The 13,580-nt window shown below is 37.5% G+C and overlaps 1 protein-coding gene across 1 annotated transcript in view; it reads right to left on the reverse strand.

Moving 5' to 3' along the window:
• Positions 1 to 11,599, reverse strand: part of taok1a (TAO kinase 1a) — a 29,367-nt gene extending 17,768 nt beyond the window's left edge. The window contains exon 1 of the mRNA XM_048159746.1: positions 11,175 to 11,599. The gene's annotated coding sequence lies outside the window, so the exon portion shown is untranslated. The remainder of the gene's footprint in view (positions 1 to 11,174) is intronic.
• Between the last annotated feature and the right edge of the window lie 1,981 nt (positions 11,600 to 13,580).

Genomic DNA, 13,580 nt, shown 5'->3' on the forward strand with positions numbered 1-13,580 from the left:
TCTTTTCTGTCTTCTTTTCAGTGTCAAGCATTTTGAATTATATATTACACGTTTATGTTTTGACAACACTTTGTATTAAAAGGATTTCAGTCCCTCCATAGACTGCTACGCAACACTCTGACACTTCAAAAAGTTCATAAAGAGATCGTAAAGTGGTTTAGTCCAAATTTTCTGAAGAGACACGATTGCTTTATATACTGAAGACATTGAATTTAGGCTTTTATTCACATATAAACATTGATCAGTGAACAAACCTCACTGGTTCTTGTGGAAGCTCAAACGCGCAGCGTTACATGAGAATGAACCTCATTGGTTCTCGCGCACATCAAGCAAACATGCTTGAGCTTCCGTTTACCACAACTGTTGTGTGCGTTGATGAATGTTTATATGTGAATAAAAGCCTAAATTAAATTTTTTCATCATATAAAGTAGGGGTGTGACGAGATCTCGTGACACGCGTAAAGTAGTCTCGTGATATTGCCATGACAGAGTGTTAGGATGATTAGGAAAGAATATGCCACCGCTACGTTTACATTACGCCTCCACTGTCGTTTTGCTTTGTATTTAAATAAAAAACATTTAATTCAGTTGGATAACGGTCGCCGCCGCTCCATATTTAAAGAGTACGCGCGATCGCTGAAAGTGAAAGTAAACGCGAGCGCATATTCAAACACAATTTCAATACCCCACATTTTGAAAGCGGCTCCCTGATGCATGCAAATATCTCTCAATATGAAAGCTATTTTAGGCTGGGCAGTGTAGTTGTAACCATCTCTTAGCTCTGTATCAAAGAAAAATTTGGTCTTATTTGCACTTTGAATATTGAGAGGGTCGATTATGGTTGCACTTGTTACTATAAGTGTTACTATAAAAACGAATAACAGTTTTCTCTTAATCTTATTAAGCACAAACAGTAAGGTTTCATTTGTTAACCTTAGTTAATGCAATGTGAACTATCATGAACTAACAATGAATGACTATTTTTATTAAAGCTGCAGTCCGCAACTTTTTTTGGTTAAAAATTATCCAAAATAAACTTTTGAACAAGTACATATCCAGCCAGTGTTCAAAACTATCTAATTATCTTGTCTCGATTCACAACTGTAAGCTTGTAATAATGTTTTATAATAAGAGCGACATGGCGGATTTCCGCGGGAAATTAAAGCATGCAGCAGTTCCTCTGTGCGTCATTACGTCACGTCCGTAAACAAAGGAAGGAGTCCCAGGCTAATCGGTTATCATCTGAGGAAGCTGCCGGTAGCGGCACATTTATAGCTTTTTCTCACAGCAGCTGAAATAATTAAACTTATCATTTTGATGGTGGATTGTAATCCAGAAAGATCCAAATGACAATCATCAGTGACAACTGGAGATTCACCCGTAGTCAAAAAGCAAAAGACTTGGACTGTGGAGTGGATACAGAAATTGAAATCTACAGGTAACGCTAATACACACTAAATACACAGTCACGCAATGCTGATGTTGTTAATATTAACAATTTAAGAACAAAGTATGACAGTAATAATAATTTGCACGGTTTGGCATGATCCGAGCTAAGTGATCGTTAGAATAAATCATCATTGGCAGCGTGATTTATTGTAGGCCTAATGCTTTTTTCAGAACAAAAGTGGCAGACATGTTACTTACTTGTTCAGATGATATTTTTCAGTGAAAATTCTTATATTGGTCATACTTTCAAGATGCAGAATCTGTGATTCTGAAGTACAGTATCCACACTGACTGACAGCAAACATTAGATTCATCCGCGCTGACGAGCTGTGCCGACGCACAACGCACGTACAGATAACTGTTCCGCATATGACTGCAATCGCATGTTTCAAACAGAGATGGCGACAAAGAGGAAAAACTGCGGACAGCAGCTTTAACTAACATAAACAAAGATGAATAAATACTGTAGCAAAGATATTGCTCTTTGTTAGTTGATGTTGGTTAATTAATGTTAAAAAATGAGACCTTATTGTAAAGTGTTACCATTTTTATTTATACTGTTTTTATTTCTATGATCAGTTTGTGGAAAAGAGTTCAGTTAGGAGGTCAAAAGTTGTAGAAGCTCATAAATCATGTACAGTAAGATCTGAAGAGACTGAAATCATACAGGAGAGAAGTCAGTCATTTGAGTTAGTGGCAAAACCTTTTACAGTACTTGAGTATTGTTGTTCTTTTACTGCATATGATAATTCATACTCAGAAAGTAGAACTGAAATTACATTCATTACAAGATGATTAGTTAAAACATTTCAAATACACCTGCAGAATATTTTTTCTAGTCATGTATTTTGCCATTGAGGATTTCTTAAAAATAGTGTGTAAAAATCTTGTCTCGTCTCGTGAACTCAATCTCGAGTCTCGTCTCGTCTCGTGAGATACCTTTCTCGTCACACCCCTAATATAAAAGTGATCGATTCTCTTCAGAAAATTTGGACTAAACCACTCAATTCATGTGAATTAGTTTTACGATCTCTTTATAAACTTTTTGAAGCGTCAATGTTAGGCTTGGGTATCGAGTATCGAGTATCGATTGGAACCGGGACTAGCTTTGCGATTTTCCCGGAATCGTTCAAAAGTTTAAATTTCGATTCCTAGTTTCGATTCCCAGTCCGCCGACTGGAAGAAGAAACCGCTTAACACCAACGAAGAAGCGTCCACCGAAAGTGTTGGCATAACCGAGCGAGTCGAACATGGATAGCGTGCGTCGGCGGTCCAAAGTGTGGCTTCAATTTTCTAAATAGAACGAAATCTCGGCAAAATGCAACATTTGCGGCAAGATTGTTTCGTGCATAGGAGGGTGCACGTCGAACATGATAAATAAATAAATCTCTTTGATGCGCTGCGCCGACCGTCCTCCGCTGCCTCTTCCTCTGGCTCCGACCCCCAGCCTAGCAATCCACGCGAGATCCGATTTTTTCGTATCCGATCTGAGCCACTTCCAAATGTGGTTTTAAATCCGATACATATCCGATCTCTGAACATGCGACCTACGTCTAAACACGCATATCCGATTCCTATTGTAATTCCAAGCCATCAAACGGCGAGGGCGGCACGTTTGCTCACTAAACTATAGCTTCAATGTTGTATTATGAAGCAGACGTGCATGTATGCACTTGCACTAAAAATTCGCAGCTCAATATTAATGTGGGAACTTTGTCTAACATGAAAGAAATTGCGCACACACATATATTCAGCAGCTTCGCACGCGCGCGCTCTCTCCCTTGCTCGCTCGAATTCATTCAAAAAACGGAATTCTAAAACTAATAAATGTAGATAAAATATAAAACACAAATTACCTTTATTTTCCGGTCTATATCCGTTCAGTCAGAATTCGCGCTGCAATACACCCATGACAGCTGTTAACTTATCCATTCTGACAGGCTAATCATGGCCACTCCATGAATTATATAAATAATTTTAATAGCACGGCCATTCAAAACCCGAGGATCTACTATGTGCATATCAGTGACGATCATTTTGGGGCAGGAAGTAGCCTAATGTAAACACAGATATCGATACCAGTCGCGTCTAAAGTGAGTGTAAACACACTGGCCAAAAAATCGGATATGGTCAAAAGATCGGATTTGTGCATCCGATTAAGACTTGCAGTGTAAATGCAGCCTATACTCATGTGTAAATGTGTTTTTAATATATTCATAATTTATAATATTTATATTCAAGTTCATAGATTTGATATTTATATTGTAGTTGAAAACAGCCCTGTGAGAAATTCATAGTAAAGTTCATAAAAAGTAAAAAGTTCATAGAATTAAAATTGATGAACAAGGTCAGACTATTTCCTTCAGAAAGACCGTTGGTTAGCTAGCTCATTTAAAATTTCCTAAACTTTTTTTGACCCTGCCTCTTAAAAGAATCGGAATCGAGAATCGTTAGGAACCGGAATCGAAACAAGGAATCGAAATCGGAATCGGAATCGTTCAAATTCAAACGATACCCAACCCTAGTCAATGTGGTAGTTGCGATGGCAGTCATTTTTGGGTGAACTTTCCCTTTAAGTAAAGTGTAATGATAATGTAAATAGCTGAAAAGGGCCTCCACATGGCATGAATGTAAATGTGATGGTCACTTTAGGGAAGTAATTATACCATTTATGATCACATGACCCAGGGTGGCACATCTTCAGGATTAATTTTGAAAACGTAACACGAGGATGAGTAAATGATGACAGAATTTAAATTTTTGGGCAGACCATCCCTTTAAGATAGTTAAATATTGATAACACCAAACATTGTTATAATTAATCTAAACCTTAACACTCTCATTAATGTTGTCATAATTATGCAAACAGCCTGCATTCCCACTGTGTGCTTTATTAGTAAACACCCTCAAACTATAGCCACATAGGAATGACCTCATTCTAAAATAGCGCTTTGTTTGTTGCTGGAACTTGTTGGGTTCTGGCCGCCGCTCCCCTCTCAGAGAGACGCTCAGATGATCAGCTACACAGACACAATGCTGAGAGCTCAGGGCTGATGTCTCAGTCACAAGACCGGCCCGAGTGCCGGCCTCCCACCACACCAGCTGCCTCACACTCTCTCTGCCCACACACACACAAATCAACCCACTCAAATCACACCACCCCATTCACCTTTACACACGCATGAGCACTACAGATGCAGAGCTGACAGATACACTAACTATATCTGAAAATTCTCACAGTTGGTGGGGCATATCATGCACTATTTAGGGTGTTAGGCATTTTGAAAGGCTGACTGAACTTGTATTTATATTTGTTTATGTATTTTGACATTTACATTTATGTATTTTATGTACTTACTCATAAGGCACTTGAGTAAAGTATAATAATGTAAACAGGCTGAAAATGCCCTCTACATAGCATAAAGATAAATGTGATCATGGTCACCTTAAGGAAGTAAACATACCATTTATGATCACATGATCCTGGATGGCACATCCTCAGGATTCTTTTTTTTTTTTTTAAATGACATCCTTTATTTGAGATGTTATCTTTTTGATTTAAAAAGATACACGATTTAACATCATCGATGTTAAAAACAGTTGTGCTGCTTAATATTTTTGTGGAAATGTTAATCAAACAACAAAATACAAAGAATAAATCAGAGACAGCATCGGGATTATTAGGCTGCTGTCACTTTAAGACCGAATGCACACGTCCAATATTCTGTTACACATGCATTTCCTTTCTCAACTGTTTACGTTCACTAAAGAGAAAACAGACTGTGTTTACGTGCATACTCGCCAAGACAGTAATTTTGTACATACATTTGTGTGTATTTGACCATTTAAGTGCAATTTGGTACTCGTGAGCCGTTTGTGAGGCGGCTTTATGCGTGCGTGCTTTGAGTGTGCATGAGCGAGAGTGGAGAGAGTGTGAGTGCTGAGTGGTTTAAACACTGGCAAGACTTAAAAAGAAATACAAATTATTAGGGCTGCCCCCAATAGTCGACTTACCGTTAGTCGACTTGAAGGAGCTTAGTCGACAAAACTTTTAGTCACGGGAGAAAAGAAAAAAAAAAAAAAAACTCCACAGGAAGTGGCAAAGTCACGCAGTCTGTGACGGACAGATCGTTAACAGCTGGTCTATGTGGTAATAACAGTACATCGGGCAGGACATCCAAATGCTTACCTGTCATTCATCAACCTCAAATATGGCTTATCACCTGAAACATGTAAGTAGTAACTTTACATGGCCGCTAGGGCTGACCGATATATCGCATGCGATTGTCACGCGCATTTCGTCAGTAAAGCCGGTTCCCTGATTACCGCTAAATCGCCATCACCTGCTTTCAAATGGAGCGGCATTTAATAGACAGAGCCGTAGTTCACTGACAAGCCACGCAATATCGCGTTCATTATCGAAGGCGATTCATCTGCGATATGAACGCGATATTGCGTGGCTTGTCAGTGAACTACGGCTCTGTCTATTAAATGCCGCTCCATTTGAAAGCAGGTGATGGCGATTTAGCGGTAATCAGGGAACCGGCTTTACTGACAAAATGCGCGTGAAAATCGCATGCGATATATCAGTCAGCCCTAATGGCCGCTCACTTTAACCTAGAAAAATGTGCGCTATTTAAGTGTTTGTGCGGAGTGTGAAAGCTGAATAGTAGCACGCTCACTGCATGACAGCTAACATGGAGATGCAGTGATCACTTGCACATGATGCAAAAATACTTTGTCATTTTTGGTCATACAGATAAGAGTTATACTTCTTTTGAATCTGTAAAGAGTCTACTTTTATTTGTGTGCATTCACAATAACATCAAAACGTTGTGCTTTTGTAAAATTTCATCAGCCGAAAATACAGAAAACACTAGTTTATCAATTAATTATTAAAATGTCAAAGTAATTTCCTTGCTGTTGATCCCCGATGCAATCATAATCATAGCTGTGGTAAACTTTAAGCGTGTGCTTGAATGCCGATTAGTCTCTTTATTATGATTTATACGGTTTATTAACAAATGTGTGATTAGTCGACTAATCACTTCAAATGAATGACTACTAGTTGACAAATTGAGAGATCGCTGATCCAATCATTAGAAGCGATTATCGGCCGATAGCAATCGGTAGCCGATCAATCGGAGCACCCCTAGAAATCTCTCTATAAAAGTCTGGTCCCACTTTATATTAAGTGGCCTTAACTACTATGTACTTACATCAAAAAATAAGTACAATGTACTTATTGGGTTCATATTGAATTGCAAAACATGTTTGCAGCTATTGAGGTGGGATACGGGTAAGGTTTAGAGAAAGCTTTGGTGGTATGGGTATGTTTAAGGGTAGGGGTAAGGTGTAAGGGATGGGTCAAAAGTGTAATTATAAATGTAATTACAGAAATTAATTACAGATGTAATTACATGCAGGTGTTTTTAAGATATAAGTACAATGTAAAAACATGTATGTACACAATAAGTGCATTGTATCAAATGATTAATTTAAATGTAAGTACATAGTAGTTAAGGCCACTTAATATAAAGTGGGTCCAAAAGTCTTTACTGTCACTTTTGATCAATTTAATGCATCCTTGCAGAATATATTTTTTTATTTTTTAAACTCTTACCGACCCCAAACTTTTGAATGGTACTGTATATATTCATATTTTTAACATGTAAAATGTTCTTTTAAATGAATGCTTGTTCATTGCATTTTATTCCAGCCTCCTTAAATGAACATTTAAATGACTGTATGCATGGAATTCAAGAAATCAGTGATGCAAAGCAATCATGCTAGCTGCCAGATGCTTAGCATGTGACACAGGCTGTAAGGGCAGGACTTTGAAAGACAGAACGAGATGACACCCCATCATGCCATTCAACAGACACACACAGAAGGAATGTGGCAGGACAGAATGTGGCAGGACGACACAACAGGAGGGCAGGAACTGCCTACATGATGTCGTTTTCTTTCACTCACTGTTTCTCTATTTCCTGTTCACTCAGCTCATGTGCTAATGGCACTTCAAATCTCCCATCAACCGTTTCAGTGCTAATCAGCTCTTTAAGTCAACATCAACATTCTTCACTCCTTCACTCATTTCCTTCAGACTTTATCTCATTTTCCAATGAACTGACAAGTTTAAACAAAACTCAAAGTCAATGCAAAGCCGTGCGACACAAATGGAGAAATGCTGAGTTGCTATTCAAGAATGTGTAAAAAGCTGAAAAACAGAACTGCAACTTGAGTCAGTTACCGCAAAGATGTGAAACACAAGGAAATAGCTCTATCTGTCCAAAAACCAAGCTTGTTCATGCATATAATATTATCAAAAATGCCCTTTCAGGGAATTTACACTATAGACATTACTGTTACTGGCTTACACCTATATATCCCTGTCCATAGACACCGTCTGGTTAGGACTAGCCTGAAAGAATTCGTTAGGATGTCAAACAGCTTACCCCTCTCCTTAATCAAGTATCACAACATCCTTTAAATTCAGATGAGGAGGAATGTCTAGGAAGCTCCTCTGTCCAAGCAGGGAGTTTCTCTCATTTGCCAGACAAACAGCAGCACAACTCTGACCCAGTCCTTCTCTACAGGCAGAGCTTTTAGAGATGCTGTCCCATGCTGGCAGAGCACCGCTGTGTATTTATAAACACTGAGTATGACCTTGCGAGTGATTAGGCCCTGCACGTCCTAGCTGCACCTGTGGAGATCATTTCATTTGGAAATAGTACCATGGGCATTATTTAGTACATCTTTCTAGTTGGGCTGTCAAAACGATTTATCGCGATTAATTGCATCCAAAATAAAAGTCTGTGTTTATATATGTGTGTGTGTGTGTATATATATATAAATACACACACATACAAGTATATATTTAAGATATATATATATACACACACACTACACATATATATTATGTAAACACAAACTTTTATTTTGGATGCTATTAATCGTGATTAATCGTTTGACAGCCCTACATTCTAACTGCTATAAGCATTTGCTCATTGAAAGCAATAAAACATTTAATTTTTTTAATCAATGTATAATTAGTCTCTTGTACAAAATCAATTAGCTATACTTTTCAATACATTTTAGAAATAGCCCTTGATGCTTCTTTAGGATATATTTGGCCTGTTTTTTTTTTTGTTTGTTTTTTTACAATGTTTTTATGATATACTTCCATAAATCAGGCCAAATAATAACAATGTTATACATGATGATAGTACAGTGTTCACTGCTGCAAATATTACTACTAATAATTTAATGTATATGGTATTTCATTATTAAAATAATAAAAAACAAATGAAATCCTTTGTGACAAATATAAAATATAAGTTAAATCATTTTTTGTGATGGTCCCAGTGAAAATATTGGCAATATAAGGCCTTCTGAAGTGAAGCGATGTGTTTGTGTAAAAATTTTTTTTTAAAAATCCATATTTAACAAGTTATGAAGTAAAATATCTAGCTTCCGCCAGACCGCCTTCCATATTCAACTTATGAAGAAATAAAGTGTAAAACTCCCGACTTGGGTAAAGTTGGTTTTATATTCGCACATTCGGACTTCTGATAAATTCAGACTTTCCAATAAATGTGCAATAAATTAATGTTTGCGAATTTTAAGCAGCGACATGATATTGACAACCAACGATTGTCAACTTACAACATTTTTCACAGTCGATCAAAATAGGCAAGTATTGTTTTAATGGCATATTTACTTGTGAATGTCCACTGAATGTCCAATGTAGTAGTGTGATTAACAAGGCTATTGAATACAGATGTCCGAATGTGCGAATATAAAACCAACTTTACCCAAGTAAACTCTCGCAGTTCACGCTACGTCCTACGTCTTCCCTATTCAACTTACGGAAAAAGCTTAACTGAGTTTACACTTTCTGCATAAGTTGAATACGGTCTGATATTTTACTTCATAACTTGTTAAATATGGATTTTTTTTTTTTTTTTACACAAAGGCTTTGCTTCAGAAAGCCCTTTTTAACCCCCCTGGAGCCGTGTGGAGTACACGTTTATGAAGGATGTGGATGGAGACACTTTCCTCAGCTCATACTCATTGGTCCCATTCACTGCCATTATAAAGCTCGGATGCGTCAGGATATTTAATAATAGATCTCAGGTTGTGTTCATCAGAAAGAAGAAAATCATATACACCTAAGATGGCTTGAGGGTGAGTAAAGCTTAGTGTAATTTTCATTTGAAAGTGTACTAATCCTTTAAGTAACTACAAGTACTTACTATAGGGTTAGGTTTGGTTTAAGGTTAGTTGCAAGTAATTATGCATAATTACTATAGTAACTACATGTAACATATGTAACAAGTACACTAAAAGTGTTACCCAATTTAATTATAAATTATTATGTTAGTTATAATAAATAATATACTTAATTTATAATTAATACATTTATTATACTACAATATGTACGCAAGTACAATTCTGAACTACTGGGCTAGCAATAATAACAACAACAGCAACAACGATAGCTATGCACCTCAATAATAATAATAATAATAATAATTAATTGCTCAGGAGGACAAAATTCAAATCTGGTCAGCGCAACACCAAAGATCTCACTGTGCAAGAACAGCTATACATTTAGGATATTTGAAACAATTACCATCCTGCAAGAGAGAAGGATGAATGGAAAGAATCAAAACTGATTTGAAACTTGTGTTAGTCACTTGATGACATCAATGATAATCAGAGGTCTGATATCAGATGGATGTGGGAGTGGAGACCCCGAGGGCTCAGTGTAACGGATGCTGTGCGGAGAGAGGACAGAGGCCCAGATTTAAGAGGCAGCAATGAGGTCAGAGAAAGACAATCACGTTAGAGAAAGCAGCTAGTGTCTCAACAACAGAGGCACTATTCAGCCACTCATTCTCATACCACCAGTTTGCATGTTTATGAGCAATGCAAAGCCATAAACAAATACAGCAGAGCTTCACTGCATTACAATCAGAGCTGCCATTTCCACTGTGGCAGGGCAAACCCAGCACACGAGCATCAATGTACAGGTAGCAGAAGCGATGATAATGCCTAAGAGCCATTTATGTATCATCAGATCTATAACAATAAAGGCAGCATCCTGTTGACAGAGAGCCATCATGGAAAATTTAAAATGTAAACAGTAGGTCCATCCATTACTATCATTCAGTCTACACATCTCAGCTGTACAAATACATCTAATTAAACGGCTGTTTACACAGATAAAGTCATCAGCTGCACGTTCACTGTACATAAACAGTAACTTATTTCAGGTCACAATAAATCAACAACACATTTTTATATATATATATATATATATATATATATATATATATATATATATATATATATATATATATACACACATGAAATATATAAACATAATGGACAGAACAGACGAGCTCAACTGGTGACATCCATATTACACACAGATCACACATCCCAGAGCTAAAATCCCAACATACACATGCATTTCTACATGCTGAATATGAAGATCTGTTAACAGCTGTAGAAGCCAAACTTCTACAGTCAAACCCATGACTTGGGTGGAAACTAATAAACTTAGATCAAAACAGTTGAGTTTTAATGTTAATTCACTGGAATCGGTTACAGTGAACCGATAAAGATTTAACTAACCCCTTTTGTTGTGTTGAAAAGCAGTACGTGTTTATTTTGACATGAACTTAAGTTAGCAGAAGAGCTAACAGCTCACTTACCCTCCCAACAGGCCAGGATGAGCAGCCAGCCCGAGAAAACTCCTCCGACCACAACAACAACAAACCCAGTGGGCAGAAACACGCCTACCGACCCCAAATCAGTCCCAAACAACTTATCGATCGCTGTCAAGCAGGAGCGTCAGCTGGAGAAATCGCTCCAGCCCGGTGCTGGTTAACGGTGGCCCAGCAGCTCTTCACTCTCCCGGGCTACTGCTGCTAAAGATGGCGTCCGAGACAGATCCACTCCCTGACGGCTTAAAAACAGAGATAAACACGGTCCTTTTATTGACCGACGACGAGACCACTTCTCAGATTCGGTCCGAGATGCTCCTGACTGTTGTTTTTTGAACCAGTGTGTTTGGGCTGTGGGGTGATGATCATGTTGTGATGGTGGCTGTGATTTTTCTCTCTCTGCCCTCCTCTAGTGATGTCCGATTCGCCAACGAATTATTCGTTTGAACTGAATCTTTTGAATGACTCTTCGAGCCGATTCGTAAGGCGCTTGGGAATCCTACAATGGTGCGAATTATTGTTCTCTAAGACGTTTAAAAAAGTAGGCTACAGTAGTATGCTTTTATAGCGTTTTCAAGCAACGTTTATAGTATCCATAGAGGTTTTTCCTACTTTGCGCTCGTGAACAGCAATCGCTTGTCTGTGGATGTAGTACGTCGCTCTATATTTTGGCTAGTTAAACAACACAAACAAAATTTAATGCATAAGAAAGCATTTTGATAAACAGTGGTATTACTATTTAAAACCGTGATTATGTCTAGAGTACTTGGAGTGCGACTTAAAGGATTCTATGAATCGGGTTTTTTGAACCGGTTCACGAAGCGAACCGATTCTCTAAAAGATTCGAACTAATACTGCCCTCATCCTTTCGTCTTGGTTCCTGAAACGCCAGTTCCGCCCTCCCAATGTGGGAAACTCCCACCGACCCCAAGAGACAGAGCATTAAAATAAAATAATAAACAGCTATACTCATAAATATGTCCTTTATCAATATTTAAAACTTTGTTTGCTGTGGCTGCCAAAATTGTTGAGGAATAAGCTCTGTTTATTACATTCTTATAGAGAAGTATTAAGATATCCCACCCTGATCCATTATGATGTTAATTGCAGCATGATGGCAGTTCTGGAGAGGTAAACAGATGAAATCAGAGGAAAATGTAATGAAACGTGATTCCTGTAAAATAAGCAGCTAAAGTGCAGCAATGCAATTTCAGCATTATGATTATATTTGTTGTAATTTGTTTGAGTAATAGGACATTTTTAAAAGGAAATCACATAAAGTTATCAGTTTAACATATGGGAGTATCTAGGACACGTTTTAGAGATTTAGAGATTATGATACTAGTGCGTGTATGATGATGTTGTCTTCTCAAAGAAATGTAAATGATTATGATGTTTTTTCTTGTGTGTCTGAAGTTTGAAAACCCACCAGCACTCACACAGATGGACATGAAGATAACTAGGACAAGCAGAGAACAAGTCATAAAAATCTAATGTAAAGGATTACAGCACGCCTCTGTTGTAATCCCAGCTATGATGACAATAAATTTCACCACAGTTTAAGCCTAAAAATTTACAGAGCTGTATGTTTTCTGATTGTTCAATATTGGTAATCAGCACTTTTATGGATCACTAAGAGGTTAAAGCTGATCCCTGGGCAAAATTATTAAAGTGATGTCAACAAGCCTGCAAGCAACCAATTGGTAAACAGAGCAGAGAACTAGCGCTCTGGGTTGGTTCTGCAGCAGCCACCTCTCTCAGCCAATGAGAGCGCAGGATGCTGTCACTGTATCCAGGCGAACAGAGGGTTTTGAGATGTATGGAGCCTGTTTTATGAATGGGATTTAAAGAGCCATGCTTCATCCTGTTGATGCCATTAGAGAGACACTGTGGTGTGTTATAATGACTGAACACAAAACAACAAAGAAATTCTCTAGGGACTAAATGACCCAGTTGACATCACACTTTAATATGGCTAAATACACTTTGTATGAACTCTTGGTGTTTATCAGATGTTTAGAGAAGATCTAAAATAGCTTTTTTTTGTGTGTGCTGGGAATGATTTATGATTTCCTCTGTATAATCTATTTTTAAAATGGACTATGACTATGAATGGAGGACACATTTGTTTTCTAATATAATAAAACTCACACGCATGAATCAGAAAACATGCTGAAATTAAATTGCTCAAGGAAATATAAGCTCTGACCTGCATAGATGATAATCAGAAATTAATATGTAAAATTCCTCTACATTTCATGAGAAAAATGAACCCATACTGTAAAACCCAGCTCACAGTCTTTATTTATTTATTTATTTATATTTACAGGGTTTTGTCCCTTTTTTGTTTATATAGGCCAATGGAACGAGATAAAAAGAAAAGGAAAAAAAGGA

The sequence above is a fragment of the Megalobrama amblycephala genome, linkage group LG16 (genome assembly GCF_018812025.1).
Source record: "Megalobrama amblycephala isolate DHTTF-2021 linkage group LG16, ASM1881202v1, whole genome shotgun sequence".
In the NCBI taxonomy this organism is placed as follows: Eukaryota; Metazoa; Chordata; class Actinopteri; order Cypriniformes; family Xenocyprididae; genus Megalobrama; species Megalobrama amblycephala.